A 15,812-nucleotide genomic window follows, 5' to 3' on the forward strand; every position below is an offset into this window, starting at 1 on the left:
TTTATCTTTAAAAAAGGTAAGCACGTTGAGGAACGACAGTAAACAACACAAGGTATCTTAATTGCGTTTTAACTCCATCATCCTGAAAACCCTCTGTGTTGAACAAAATCATCTCTGGTTACCCAAATTATAAAACGAAGTCCATAGACTGTAAGGGTAAATGGAAGTTTTCCTCATTTGGATGTAAATAATCACAGGAAAGGTTATATAATACGTCGACCAATTCATAAAGATTAGCTCTGGCTGACATCATGTGGGAAGGGTAAAGCACTCACCTTGAGGGGAAGCTCGGTAGCAAAACAAGGCATCTGCAAGAGGAGACGTTACAAATATGCAAAAACGTATATTCTCAGTTTTCTGTATTTTTAGTCCTTTGTGGTATCGTAACCAAAAGACAATCTTGCCGCTGTCGAGAATTTCTATCTTCGATTTGTGGGTCGAGCACTGGACCTTTCACCAGGGTCTTTTCATCCCAGTTATTTCACTCACTGAACTGAATTAGAGACCTGGTTGTGTAAAGTGACAGTTACTACTGTAGTTTGGAGGCATGATTGTTGGATGCTATCCTCATCACTTAAACCTTGTTGTTCCCTCTCTATGATTATCAGGTGTCTGATTTTCGAACCATTAAAGAAATAAAGGACTAAAGAACGTTTCTGTGTTTCCCTTCCACCCATTGACACACACTTACCAATATGCAAGTCATATAGGTAAAGATAACTCCCCTGAAGTAAAAATCTGATAGTTTTTTAAAATATCATGGTAAAAACTATTACCAAAATCAGTTAATTCATATGTAAGACTTCTGATCATACTCTTTACTGTAAGAGGTATCTGTTAATATGGATGAAATTTTCTGTCAGTAAAAATAAAATAAAGCCATCGTATTCAGTAGTTTCTTCTGCCTTGACGAAAATAGTCCTGCCGCTGCAACACTTAAAAAACGATAATGACGTTTTGAAGGGACCTACCGTCTGTTGTTGTTGCTGTTAAGATTTCCGTCCCGGAAGAGGACCGGGCCAAATAAGAGCCCGCCAGAGTAATTTCGAATGGTGAAGTGGGCTCCAGTAGAGCTGCATGTGGTGAAGATAAATAAAGGGATCACCTACCGTCTGTAAAGCTTTAACCTCTGTAATGTACGCAGTACACTCACATGGTTCTTGGCCGTAGCAGCAGCCACCATCTTACGAATAATTAAAGACGAAATGCATGAGGGACATCCAATCTGCCACGTCAAAATACCATGGACACAACTTCTTGGTAGGGTGGATAGGTCTTACTGCAGCGATAGTGTAGGCTGCTGAAATAAGACTATGAACAGAGGAGCCTGGCGGAAACAAAATTTTGAACAGGAAGCTGAAGGATTAACTGTAAGGAAAACGTGAAGTATATTGGAACTATCTCCAAAGTGGTCAGGGAAAAGGGTTGGGTGTTGCACAAGATGCTCTAGGTTTTACCTCCGCCAACGAAGTTAATGGAGATTGTGTATTCACCTTTTTTTTTTTTTTTGTCTCTTTATCTGTCTGTTTGTGCAGAAAATGTGTCCGAAAGTTCTCAAAGTATTTCAACGAATTGGCCATGGGCCAAGGAAGAAGTAATTACACTTTGCGGTGGATCCGGATCCTATTTCGATGGATCTGAATCCGGATCCATTTTAATGGAAATGACATTGACGGAGGTATGAACTCTCTAAATGCTTTCTGGTTAAAGATGTGAGAGGTGAAGGCTCTTTCACCAGGTGGACCAGTAAATGAAGAGGAGAGCCAAACGTGGTGGACAACACTGAAATCACCAAATATGGAGATTTCAGATAAGAAAAAAGGAAAATGTTTGTTCCAATTAGAAGTAAGACAGTCAAAGACATGTATATAGACAGTATAGACTGGAGTTAAGAAACAGCAAAGATATTCTTAGTAGAGAACGACTGGATAAACAAAGCCAAAATGTAGAGAAGTCTGAAAACTTGAGTTAAAGAACATGATAGGAAGTTAAGTTGTTGTGTATAGATACACAACTTGAACGTTTGGCTTTGAAATGAGTATAGACAAAATAGCAAACCAAGAAAGGTCTGCCTTTGGCTGTTTCACAAAGCTGCATTTCAATAAGGAAAAGGTGAGGTTCTGAGAAGAAATGGCGTTCAGCAGAGTGGAATTTGGTGAAAAGTTCATGGATGTTGCAGAAATGGATTGATCCTGGATAGATGCTTTATCAATAACCTAGCCCATCTCATTTGATCGTCACCAGAAGTGGGGCAGAGTGTGAGGACATTTATTGCTTCCTCTCTCCTCCTGCAGACTCTAAGGGTGGGTATTCGACCGCCATTTTCATTACAAAACTTAAAAATCAGTGGACAGTGCTAGCAACATAGACTGTCTCACAAGTAGCATATGTAAAATTAGTTCAGGTACTGATAAACAACGTGAACAAACCAGGATGTGATGCTGTGAATATATCAATAACATGCCAATAAAATCATGGTATCCCTAGGTATACTGTACATGGGCATGCCATTGATTATACTGACTGTGTGGAACATCTTAAACAGTATTGCCCATATGCCTACATGTTCAGGTAACAGAGTGGAAACTGTGTTAGGATGGGAGGGGAAAAATATGGTGGTGGGAGAGGGAGGGTAGGGCAGAGATAACAGTTTTGCCTGTCATTTGTCATCTAACTTCGTTTGCTTGTTGCCGAGAGGTCTGCAGGCTGCACGTGAGGTACAATGTACGTGGAAGGAGTCAGGCTTTAAAGAATTAGTCCATTCTAACACAAGAGATGAAAAAAAATGTTAACATGATTATTTGAAATGTACTGTACTTACACAAGTTCCTTCCAGATTTTAGAGGACAAGGGCTATCATGAAGACTTCCTCTGCGCGGTTGCTGATTATCATGGTTGCCACAGTGTGTTTTACAGAAGCCATCACGCCTTCGTCAGGTTGGTCACAGTTTATTAAGTTTACTCATCTACACCCAAAGTTGCTGGTATTATCAGGTAGGTCTAAACTCTACTGCATAATATGACCGTATAAAATTCTCCCACCTTCTTGTTTTGTTTTTTTTCTACTTCTTACCCACAAATCTGATCGGTGTTAGCCGCACTACTCCATCGTCTGATGTCTGACATGTTCTCATCTAGCTTGAGCCCTTACTTATCTCACCCGCCATCTTCATTAGTTCTTCCTCCTTATTTCTCACAAGTCCATATCAGTTTAGCCTCGCTACTTTCGTCTTCGTTCTCCACATCACTATTATTCTTGTCACTTCTTTAAGTATTAAACTGGTGACTATCAAAGCGTTATCTCACCACACCGCGCCATCCATCACACCATCCATCAGTCACTGTCTCAAAGACTGGGGGATGTGTCGGTCTTGTGATATCACACTCTCGGGGTTTACATCTCACGGTGTGAGAGAAATAACAATACAAACTATACTCTGTAGAAATGGGGCGAGTATACAAGACTGAGTGAGAGGAATTACAAAAAATAATAATACATTATTCAGTGGTGGAATGTTGATAGTATCCATTTGGTAATTTTTTATTGCTTGTTGAAATTCTGGTGTATGAATGTGGATCATCAGAGGGAAAATACGACCAAAGAACAAGGTAGGAGTAGCGTGGGAAATACGTCTCTTGGGGAAACTGGGTCCCTAAAGGATAATACATTCATTAGTAAAATATGCCCATCGGGAGAAAACGGGTCAACACAAGTGGTTCTCAGTCATTTAAGGGTTTGCGTCCCCCTTTGCCTTGGTTCACATATTTGTGCTCTCCCCCCCCCTCAACCTTGGTCAGCGTACCCATGCCCCCCCCTCAACCTTGGTCAGCATACCCATGCCCCCCCCCATAACCTTGGTCAGCATACTCTTGCCTCCCCCTCAACCTTGGTCAACATACCCATGCCTCCCTTTCAACCTTGGTCAGGATACCCATGCCCCCCCCATTAACCTTGGTCAACATACCCATGCCTCCCCATTAACCTTGGTCAACATACCCATGCCTACCTTTCAACTTTGGTCAGCATACCCATCCCCCCCCCAATTATCCTTAGTCAACATACCCATGCCTACCTTTCAACCTTCGTCAGGATACCCAAGCTCCCCCCACCTCAGCCTTGGTCAACATACCCATGTCTCCTCTCCCCCCCCCCATTACCTGCCATCATCCGACTCTAAAAAACTTATTCCATGTTATTATCATTTTTGATGCAGGTTCAGCTGGACGTTAGCCCAGTCGAATACAACCTGCATTACTCCTCCTTCAGCAATTCACAATCCCCTATTTCAAGGGATAAGGAGGAAGCACGTGTATAATTTATCTGAGGTTAGTTCTGTCTTTCAATGTAAGACTAATTGGTATCTTTATTTTTCTTTCGAAATGACTAGATTCGAGAGAAACGAAACCATGAAGACAACCAGGCGACAGACATGATGGAAAGAAACCAGCTAATTTCGCGGGTGCAATGAGTAATGTGTTTTGAAGGCTGAAACAGAACGAATATGAATACTGAATATAAATCAATAGTTCATCTTGACACACACACACACACACACACACACACACACACACACACACACACACACACACACACACACACACACACACACACACACACACACTTATACAAGTCACTATTTTTTCTGAGTCCTCACGCGTCCCTTGGAAATTACTCACAACCCCACAGGCAGGTGCCCCCCCCCCCACCGGTTGAGAGCCACTAGTGTACAGGGGAAAAATGGGGATGCATGAAAGGAATCGGTCCAGTGGGAAAGTAGGTTCATTGAGGATAATAGGTCCATGGGAAAAATTGGTACATGAGAAAAGGAAAACCATGTCCAGTGGGGGATAATAGGTCCATTGGGGAGAAGAGGTCTGAGGTAATAGGCCAATGGAGCAAAAATATGCCTTGAATGAATGTAGGTTCACGGGGAGAAAAAGGGTGAGTGGAGAGATGACCAGAAGGAGTTATAGCTAGGGACGGGCTTGTGTGCTTGTGTATGTTTTGACTGATAACATGGATTAATGGATGGCTAAAGTTATTAGAATCAAATGGGACTGGGGTTACACTGTGTGGCCTTTGTGTGCTGATAATCAGGCAGTGTACAGAGGCGAATGCATCCAGTAAACTAACAAGTCAGGATACCATATATACAGGCTAATGCATAGAGCCAATTACAGCCCATTCAGTTCTTTCCAAATGCATCTTGCAAGAGTGAAGACATGCACTGTAAGTATTCATTTTCATTTTGTCAAGAGGAATATACCACTCTCCGTAACCTAATATAAGTCCAAGATTTTCAGTATATGCCAGTCAACGACGTGTAAAGTGTTGTACCATTAATTCCTTCAATAATCTATCTATCTATTTGTCTATCTATATATTTAGGCTGCTTCCCCGAAAGAAAAGGGGGTAGCCGAGGCAGGACGACACACTCCCAGTTTACTTATCCACACACACACACACACACACACACACACACACACACACACACACACACACACATTTATTCGTTTCTTACCCCCTTCAATAAGGTGATGCCTTTTTTTTCATCATTTATTCTTAGTACGACTGGAGGGCAATGTTCAGTTTATTAATGGTCTGTCGCAGTGAGCGGGTTAGGAACATAACTGTCGCCTCTAGTGTGTTTCCAGTGCAGTAGAACATTTCAAGATTTCCTTAGATTTCAGGGATGTGTTAGCGGAGGAGACACAGGTGTTTAGCTCAGTGGTTGGGACCTGGCTACAAGGAAAATGCTTCCTCATATTACTCACTGACGGCTTCACATCGTACACCACAATTTCACAGGTAACTGGGAAGCAACACAGACAATTTAATAATGGGGCCTGTGATGTAATTCCCTGGGATTTTCGTGCTAACTTTGATTTTATGGTTGAATTGGACTCTTCAGAAGATAATAATAAAAAATCAGCTTGTGTCATTTTTTTACCTCTTTTTTATTTTTTAGGGGACCTTTTTCAAAACTGCCGTCACTGCAAGGAGGTGGAAATGGAAAAATGTTAAATCATGGCCATTGTGACTTCAAATTTGTACCAAAAGACTGAAAATTATTATCTTATGGCCAATAAATGTCAATCAATGGATTTCCATGGAATTTGTCAGTAATTTGCATATTTTCAAGATGGCTGCCACTAAAAATTTGTGTACAGAGTCGCATTCATGAAAGTAGTTAGGTAATTCTGGGGCAAAATCATTTTAAGAGCTTGATGCTTGTGTCTATATTTAGTTTTTGGGGGATGAAAAATGATTTTTTATTACCCCCGTGATATAAAATATGCAATTTTGGTGATTTGTTTCACATTTTCTTTCAAACGTAGCAACATATATAATATTAGTATAACAAGTGTATTGTAAATCAAGGTAGCCAATACAAATTACTTGCAACATATCAAAAATTAAATTGTTTATTGAAGCACCATCCATCATTCATTCATAACTGATTGGCGTTGTTGATTTTAAACAATCAGCACAGCCAAACAAAGGCATTGTTGATCTTTCAGATTGTCTATCAGTGTATTTAAGTAGAACTCGGCCTAATGGACGAGACAAGATAGTTCACAGACAAAAACAAAATTAACAAAAATACTTGCCCCATAGACTATATAAATTGCAAGAGTTAACTTCGATTGACAAACGAAACAAATTACATTCTTGTTTTGATCAAGAAAGCAGATATGCAGAAAAATGATCAGGACACTGAACTGATATCCAGCCAATCATAATCAGTGCACGTGAGGTACATTATTAGAGTAACAGTACATTAAATGCAGTCACATATCATCTTCATCCACCAGCTGATAATCCGAGAAGTGCTCACAGTCATTGTGGCATTTGCAGAGGGCTGTATATGGCAGTTTGTTTTTGACACATGAACAATTGCCCTTGCTTGACTTGCATCCACATTTCATAAGCTCAATGACAGCACCTGTAGCTGGTTTTATTGGGCATCGCACTGGGGTGAAGCTTTTCCCATCCTCACTCAGTGTCCAGCCATGTCCTTCTGGACTTGGCAAAATAGGATGAGCTACCACATATGATTTGTCACGCATGGCCATATAGTTACGGCGCTGGAGATGAGGAATTAATGCTGCTCTTGTTGGTAGCAGCTTCTCCCCTTCAAGGTTTCTTCCACGGAAGAGCTCCCAGCGTTGATCCGGAATGGTAGTCTCAGCACTATTTGGAGAGTATACTTTGCATAGGAATTATTCTAGAGGCAGGAGATCTTTTGGAAGCTGTGGAAGATCAGTACCAATGGCAGCGTTGCTTCGCCAAGGATCTGACAGGCTGAGATTGCAGGATCACCACTAGGAAGTGCTAGGAAGGCTGATATCCATGTGCTCTTTGAGACTCCTACAAATTTCCCACCCCAGTCTGGACCAGAGAAATTATGAAGCCCTATGAAACCATTGCATTTCACTCTTCCAGTGATGTCAGCTCCCTGGCACACATTGATTGATCGATGATTTGCTCCCTTGCTAGTCAAGAGATTAACTTTTTTGAAGGCATCAACACGGTCATGAACTATAAGATCAATCAATAGGATCAGAACATCAGTTTCTGGTGACCACACATCAGTACTCTTCAGGGTGGTATCTTTGAGGACATCCATAACATGCTGTGGAATCACTGTGTCGGCTTCCTCGTGACTATGGGATGTCTTATCTGCTGAAAGAGTGAAAGGGTGGTTAGCTTGTGCAGTAGTACAATGGACAGCAACTAGTTTTTGAGAGAAATCTTTGCAGTAGTCAGTCGGGGCCTCAGCCGGGTATTTTGAGAGTCTTGCCTTTGTCTTTGATGATGACAGCAATTCTTTCAGTGAGATCTCGGCAATGATCATCTTACCATGGACTGTAAACTCCATATCCTTTGCTGCAGTAGATGTAGCCCTCTTTAATCTAGTCAGATCCTTTAGTGAGTTTGTAATATACCGGTCAAAGATAACTCTACCTTCCCCATAGCTCTTCATCATTATGTTGGTACGTTGGACAAAAGCTTCTTTTAGGTGGAGCATTTTTGTCATGTTCGGAGTTTTTCCCATGCTTTGCACAACTGTCATGGCATCAATAATGAGGACACGAATACCTGCTCCATCAATCATTGAAGAATGAGGTTGCTGAATGCCCTTGGTTTGTAGAGTCTCTTCAATAGCATGCATAATGCTGGCCTTGTCTGGGGGGATGAAAAGAGTACCATCAACAGCAAACATTGACCTAGGTATGATGGCCATCTCATAGTTGCCAATTGTTGAAGGGAGACGAGGCAACATTTCAGGTCGTGACTGATGGAAGACCAGAAATCTAGCAAAAAGCTGCCTCTCCTCACAGAGCTTGATAACTTTGTCACCAAGTTGTATACGAGCCTTGGTTGCCCAGTTGCTGAAGGTCTTCAACTTTAACTTGATCATTTTATCCCAAACTGACTGAGATGAACTTTGTGACAGTCGTCTCTCCACGAAGTATGGATACTGTTCTTGTCCTTTAGTATCTCGTTTTATTATATCATCTTTCACTGCATCAGGGAGTACTAAGGAAGATACAATATTCCTTAGAGCAGTGCTGTTAGTGAAGGGGTTTCCTTCAGAGTGTACCTGCAGGCAGTTCTTGACTTGAAGAGCATTCTCTCTTGATCTTATGGCCATATTCCCTGAAAGCTGATAATGTTCTTGTGTAGTGGAGGAGTCTGCCTAGTGGGGAAAACCACTATGCCACCTTTCTATAATGGTCACAAAGAAGCCCTGGAATGCTCCTTCAAGCTGGGAAATACCTTTCATACCACCATGGCCTTTCAATCTATGGATGTGTTGTTCCAAAGCTTGATCAATGAAGAGGTGTGTGAAAGGAACATCAGATTTTTTCACACAACAATCGCCCTTTTTTAAAGCCTTCCAGGTCTCAGGATCATCAGTATTGAGCTGCTTCATCTGTGCAAGATGCACTGGCATTAGCCCTCATAATGAAACAAGTCATGTGCAAAGAAGTACTTGATTTGTTTGTCAAGGGCTGCAAGTTAACCTTCCCAATCACCCTGTCGACATGTGCTGATGATATGGAGCAGGTAATCCACTTGTTGCATGTAATTCTCTTAGAACCTTGCAATGTCACCTCCAGACTTGGCATTCAAATCAATGTCCTTCTCCAGCCCCTTCTCAATAGACTCAAAAATCCCAGGAGCATCTGTAGATCTGGAATGCAGGCTTGTCTTGAGGTTTTGGCACAGCTGCTGGAGGGGACCAGGAGAAGAAGTGGCTAGAAGGGCATCAAATTTGAAGTAGAGACATGCTAGATCATTCATAATATGATATTCGACTCCTCGTTTGAATGCCTTTCCACTGTAGATACCCCTCTGGGCAGCTGGAGAATAGATCCCACTCTCAATGACCACTGTATCAAGTCCACTATCCTCCACATACTTACCAAGAGAATGGAGAGCTGCAAAGCAAATGTGCAGTTCCCCCGCTCGTAAAATCCAGTAGTTATTAATGGATTGCTGAATTTTCAAGGCCCGCTCATATAGATCTAAATCAAGTGTGATGTTTGTTCTCCTGTCTGGACCAACAACATGAGCTGAAATGTCTGAAGCAAGCTGAAGGAGAAGGTATGCATTATTTTTCCTTGCAAATGGGAAGGAAAAGATGAGCTGCATTTGGTGCAGACTGACAACATAGGAAAGGAACTCATCAGAATAAAGATGAACACAAACAATGACAAACCCGACTGTGCCTATCTGGTCTACATGAACCTGGGGATGCAGCAGTACAGGAGGTATACTTTCATCGAAACTGCTTTCTTGATGCGCAACGCACTTGCAAAGTTTCTGACTGCGAGACTGGCAATATTCAGCTAATGAGACTGATTTGTGATTGTCATCTCATAACGTCTGTGAAAACCTCATTCTCCACTGATGGTGTAATGCTTAAAATGAATTATATAAGTAATGAGTACATGACTGTCTTGGAAGAGAACTATGTAGAATGTGCTACTCAGAATCATTAGAAACACTTGAAGCATCTTCTCAGTGAGCATATTCCCAATATTGAGTTTGTTTGACCACCTAGGGTCAATGAGAGCTTTAATGTCATGCTGTCTAAGTCAGTTGAGGAAGATGTTGATAGTTGTGTTGTATGATCCGGATGCTGTGCTTGATGATATCGTGCATGTGTGACAAATATTGCGTGCTGAAATCTCGAAGTGTAAAGTTAGATGGAGGTTTCAGGGTTCACTGAGTAACTCTGTAAATCCTCCCTTGCTTGAGTTCTGTCTGACCCAACTACTGTTTGGTACTCATGTGAAGTCTGTGTGTGAAAAACGTGAGGTTGAAGTTGGGACCACTGTGAACATTGCATGTCAGATGATCATTCAGAACACCAAAACTGATCGCCAAGGTCGCCACACACCAAAGGCAGATGTGACTTTTGTGTCTCACATTGAAACACCACTCTCAACTGGAATCCCCCGTTCAATCCATCAGAAAACCAGGAACAAGGGCCCTTGTATCCGTTCTGAGTAACGTGCACATTGGGAATACCTATGCATCAGTCATGAATATTGAGAAGAGACTCGAGGTTGCAGTTGCTGAAAGAATGAAAGAGACTGGTGGGTTCTGCCTCCCTGATTTCGTTAAAAAGGGAGTGCCCATTTTCTTTGCTGCTGACAACAGTGATCTCCATGAGGATACACTAATTGGGCAGAATACTACACATCCTTGTGATAAACCAGCCTGAGGATGAACATGCAGAGACTCTCAACAGCCCACTGTTTATACCAGATCACCCTCCTACCAGTCCAGTTCAGGTAGATGTTCACTATCTTGAAGAGCCAGTTATCACGGGAACCAATACGATTCAACACATACATTATTGGTGAACATGATGATTTGCTGACACCATACGCAAGCTTTAATCATACATGGGCATTAGCTAATCATCTTGTGAATGGGTGCAGAGATGAGAAACAGAGTGTCTCATGACAGTGTGAGGGGCAGCAAGTTGATAATCAGTGCTCCACCAAAGATTCTGTTCCACAAAGTGAGCAGAAGTGTGCTGAGGATGTCTCATCTAGCTCCACTGTTGAGGACCTTCCACTGACAGAGACACCAATCCTGAATGTATCTTCAAGACAGAAGATCAAACAGTTGGATAAGAAGTTAATGCCAGCTTGGTCAGCAACCAATTCTCTTTTTCTCCAAGCCAACCAAGTCAAAGTGAAGCACACCAATTCTGAAGTCGTGGCTCCACTATTTAAGAGCCCACCAACTGACAGACGGACAGAAAAACAGACAGTCACACAGACAGGTCGAATCTCGTTCAACGGTACATGGCGAGTTGCTGAAAATTATATCATTCTGTTTCGCAGGATTTATAATTCCTCTGAAGTTAACGTCGTCAAGAATAAAGACGTTAATGTTAGAAATGCATCACAGTTCTTCGTTTCTTTTTTTTATTTTAGTTACACCATCAGAGATTACGGTATTTAATCAAACGTCATGTACTCTTGTGTACAATGATGTGCTTCTGGTGTTTCAGCCAGTAGCGTCCATTACTTTGACAACTTTCTTGGTATGTGATTATTCACTCTCCAGAACAAATAAAAGTTACCAGGAATAAATGCTTTAAGAGCAATTAGCACAAGCTGTTTTCAAGATTATTTTATTTCAATTTCCAGACGCAGTGTATGTGCTTATATAGTCCTCAGTATATCGCACTGACACACATTTGTATATTAACTCCAGTTTTGACTACCAAAAGATGGCCACTCATCTACAAGAAAACCCGAGGTATGGATGGGCTATAAGAGTTATTGTTACATGTTTTATTTTCTTTGTTTTTTGTCTGGTCGGCTGCATTTATGAAAAAAATACACCTTACCCACAAAAAATTGCTACAAAGATTATTTCAACTGTTTCCAATTGTATGAAGTGTGCTAAATAACGTATCAAAGTTTACCACAGTCCGACCACTGGAAATGTCTTACTATCAAGATGTCCTCCAAGATGGCTGCTAAATCACCAAAATGTCCATTACTCTTTTATTATACATTTTAGACAGGTAATTTTAATTAATGGCTAACCCCATGTTATGTGGATCTAGGAACCCAGTTAGCATATTTAAACCGTGTTGAAGTTATTACATAATTGTGAAATCCAAGATGGGGTAACAATATGGCCGCCAAACTATGAAAGTGCGCGTCTCCTACTTTATTCTTCTTTGACACGTGATTTTGACAGCTAATCCCATGTTTTGGGGACCAATATATATATATCCGGAAGCATGTTTTCTATACAAACTACGCTTTTTATATAGAGCATTGGTTAAACCCATCAAAAGCTCTTGTCCTGACATAAACGGTTTAACCAGATCTGTCTGTCTAATCAGATAAGCTATGAGCTCAGCCCATTCCCTGCAACCTTGTTCGAAGCCAAAGCAATCTTTCGCAAAGCCGACAAGCCACTGCCGGCACAAGCACTCACTGGGTTTGCGAGCAAGTAATCAAACATTGCTGTTATAGATTCTATCCCACCAACTGATCATCATGTTCTTGACGGTGGCTCCCAGGTCCATCGCTTGCCATTGAGAAGAGATGACATTTATGGTGCCATTGCACAATCGTACACCGACTACACCATTCCTCATTATGATAAAGCAACTGTATTTTTTTTGCCAACGGCCATACCACGTTGAGTACACCGCTTCCCGTCCGACCAGCGAAGTTAAGCAACGTTGGGTCTGGTTAGTACTTGGATGGGTGACCGCCTGGGAACACCAGATGCTGTTGGCTTCCTTACGTGTCAAGTGGGGTTGGTGGAGGATTAGTGCCCCTCCCTGTAAAACAATTAACTCTAAGACCTTGACCACCCCGTTTGGGATACATGGCGTCTGGCAAAGAATGAATGAATGAACTGTATTTTTGATGGGTATTGTGACGGTCCTTTCATCAAGAACAATGTGCATGTGTGACACGCGCGAAACACTCACTCGATCATCAGTTTCAGAGCAAAACTGAGTTTGTGGGAAGAAAGACCGTGTAACAAACAGGGATTTGTTGACTGAAGAACTAAAGAAGAAAGGCTGCAGTGTTATCAGTGCATCAGGAGATACAGATGTGGACTTTGCCAAGGCTGTAATCAAGGAGTCACAACGTTAGCACACGACCTTGAGGGGGAAGGATACAGACTTACTCTCTTTCTCTACTATGCTGAGACAAACAACAAGGGTCTTTTCAAGTCCACAGCTCCGAAGCTGCACGACATCAAGGCGATAAAACAAGTCCTGGGTAGTGACGTGTTCGCAACTGTTGTTCATTCACACTTCCACAGAATGCGATACAACTTCGTGCATATATAGTGTTGGCAGAAATGGGCATTTCAAAAACATGCGAATGATTTTTTGGTCTCTGTGAATTTCATCTTTAACTCAATCATACAATAACTGGTATTTCATTAGCATCCACTGTATCTACAATTTGTTACCAAAGCTGGTAATAACGCCGCTACTATTTTAATAGCGATGGTTATAACGCCTGGACCTGGAGCGGTGGCGTCTTCGTCGTAGGTCCACCCCCCAGAGGCTGTCGAAGAGAAGAGTAGGACAGCATCAGGGCCAAACCACCGCAAACCCCCCCGGCCCCTCAAGGGGCTCGAGTACCTGGAAGTGGCTTCGGTCCCCCGGGCAAATACCACATCTCCAAACAAAACACACACACAACAACACCGTTTTCTCTACGCCAAGAAATGACTCCCCGGCTGTCATTTCTCGACAACTTCTTCTAGCCGGGGACATTGAGAGCAATCCAGGACCCACCAACAAATACATATGTCCAACATGCTCAAAACCTATCACGTCGAGCCGACAGACAAAGGGTTCAGTTCAGTGCAACTCCTGCAAGAACTGGACCCATTACACCTGCACAACACTTGCATCCGAAAAACATTACACAAACACCTGGACCTGCTCCTTATGCTCCTTCCCCCCACCCACCAACCCCACTTCCAATCCTACTCCTACTTCCTTCACACCTCCACAGCCAAACCCACCGATCCTTCCCACACCATCCAGTCCCCCAACTCCTTCCATTCCAACCCAACCTAATCCACCTCAACCCATACCTCCATCACAACCTTGTCCTACCCCTTCCCCTCCACCCACACCACCTCCCCCCCGTGCTGCAGCAGCCAACACACATCACACACACAACATAAACATCCTTCAGTTAAACATAGATGGCATAAACGCCAAAAAACAAGAACTCACAATTCATCAAACAACAGAACATACACATTGCCATCTTACAGGAAATAAAACTACACAGAGCACAGAAAAAGAAAACACCAACATTTCATAACTTCACCACCATTCGACAAGACCGGGCCGACGAAGGTGGCTGTGGACTCATCACCCTGGTACACAAATCCATCAACCTTGCAAACACCAGTGCACACACAAAGTCACTTCTCCCCCCACATGACACCACAACAGAAATACAATCAATCAAAATATGCACTGGTAACAAATCACACATAACAATCGCTAACACATACATTCCCCCCCAATCGTCGCCCACAGTACCACACAATTACTCTCCATAGATACAGCACATCACTAACATACCCAACATCATCCTGGGTGGTGATTTCAACGCCAAGTCGTCGGCCTGGCATGTCAACAACCCTGACACAGACAGAGGGTTGATACTACAATACCAGACAGACCATCTTTTCATACTAAACAATCTAGACCAACATACCCATATCCCACACCAAGCCCTCTTCCTCCCACCATCTCCAGACATCACTTTCTGCTCCCCAAACCTCGCCCCCACTACATCATGGAGAGTGGTCAAAACCCTAGGTTCTGATCACCTCGCAGTCATCATCACTATCAAAACCAGAATCACCCCAGCTGGCCACAGACACACATACACTAATTATAAGAGAGCCAACTGGGAGGCCTTTGTAACTGAAACAGAACAACATTTCGAAACACTAAACAGTACACCCATCACAAACATCAATACCGCTGTGCACACTTTCAATACAATTTACAAAAAGCAGACAAAAGACACATCCCTAGAGGCAACAGAAAGAGACACAACCCCAACTTCACATCAGAAATTCAAGGCCTCATCAGACAACGGGACACACTGCGACACTCCCCAACACCCCATACACAGGACATCGTACAACAAATACAAGAACTCAACACTCAAATAAACAATAACATATCAGAACTGCAAACACTAAACTGGAAAAATTACCTCCAAACACTTGACCACAAAACAAACATCAGCAAACTCTGCAAAACACTAAACAGCATCACACTTTCCAACAGCAGCACCACACAATCACACTCTGCCATCACAACAACAGACACCATACCCTCAAAGAAACAACAAGCAAACACTCTCATCAATCACTTTTCACAAGTCAGCCTTCTAAACCCCCATCCCGAAGACCGACGTATCATCCGACGTAAGTGACAGTTCCCCACAGATCCAGACTACGCACCTTTCACTTACAACCAGACGAAGCACATCATTAACAACCTCAAGCACTCATCTGCCTGTGGACCAGACAACAAGCAACATTCACCTTAAACACCTAGGACCACAAGGCATGCAAGCACTCACCAACATATCAAACTACAGCTACTCACACAACATAATACCCAACATCTGGAAGCATGGCAATATCATCACTATCCCTAAACCCAACAAAGACCCCACGTTACCTTCCTCACATCGCCCCATCACACTCCTCTGCACCCCCTCTAAAGTCACCGAACGATTGGTACTACAAC

At 42.5% G+C, this 15,812-nt stretch overlaps 1 non-coding gene across 1 annotated transcript; it reads left to right on the plus strand.

Moving 5' to 3' along the window:
• The first annotated feature begins 12,676 nt into the window (after nucleotides 1-12,676).
• Nucleotides 12,677-12,795, plus strand: LOC145397397 (5S ribosomal RNA). Its single transcript, XR_013896971.1, has one exon. It is a non-coding gene; the product is annotated as a 5S ribosomal RNA (ribosomal RNA).
• Nucleotides 12,796-15,812: the final 3,017 nt, after the last annotated feature.

The sequence above is a fragment of the Coenobita brevimanus genome, chromosome 40 (assembly GCF_032717465.1).
Source record: "Coenobita brevimanus isolate Jiangsu-jjx chromosome 40, ASM3271746v2, whole genome shotgun sequence".
Lineage (NCBI taxonomy): Eukaryota > Metazoa > Arthropoda > Malacostraca > Decapoda > Coenobitidae > Coenobita > Coenobita brevimanus.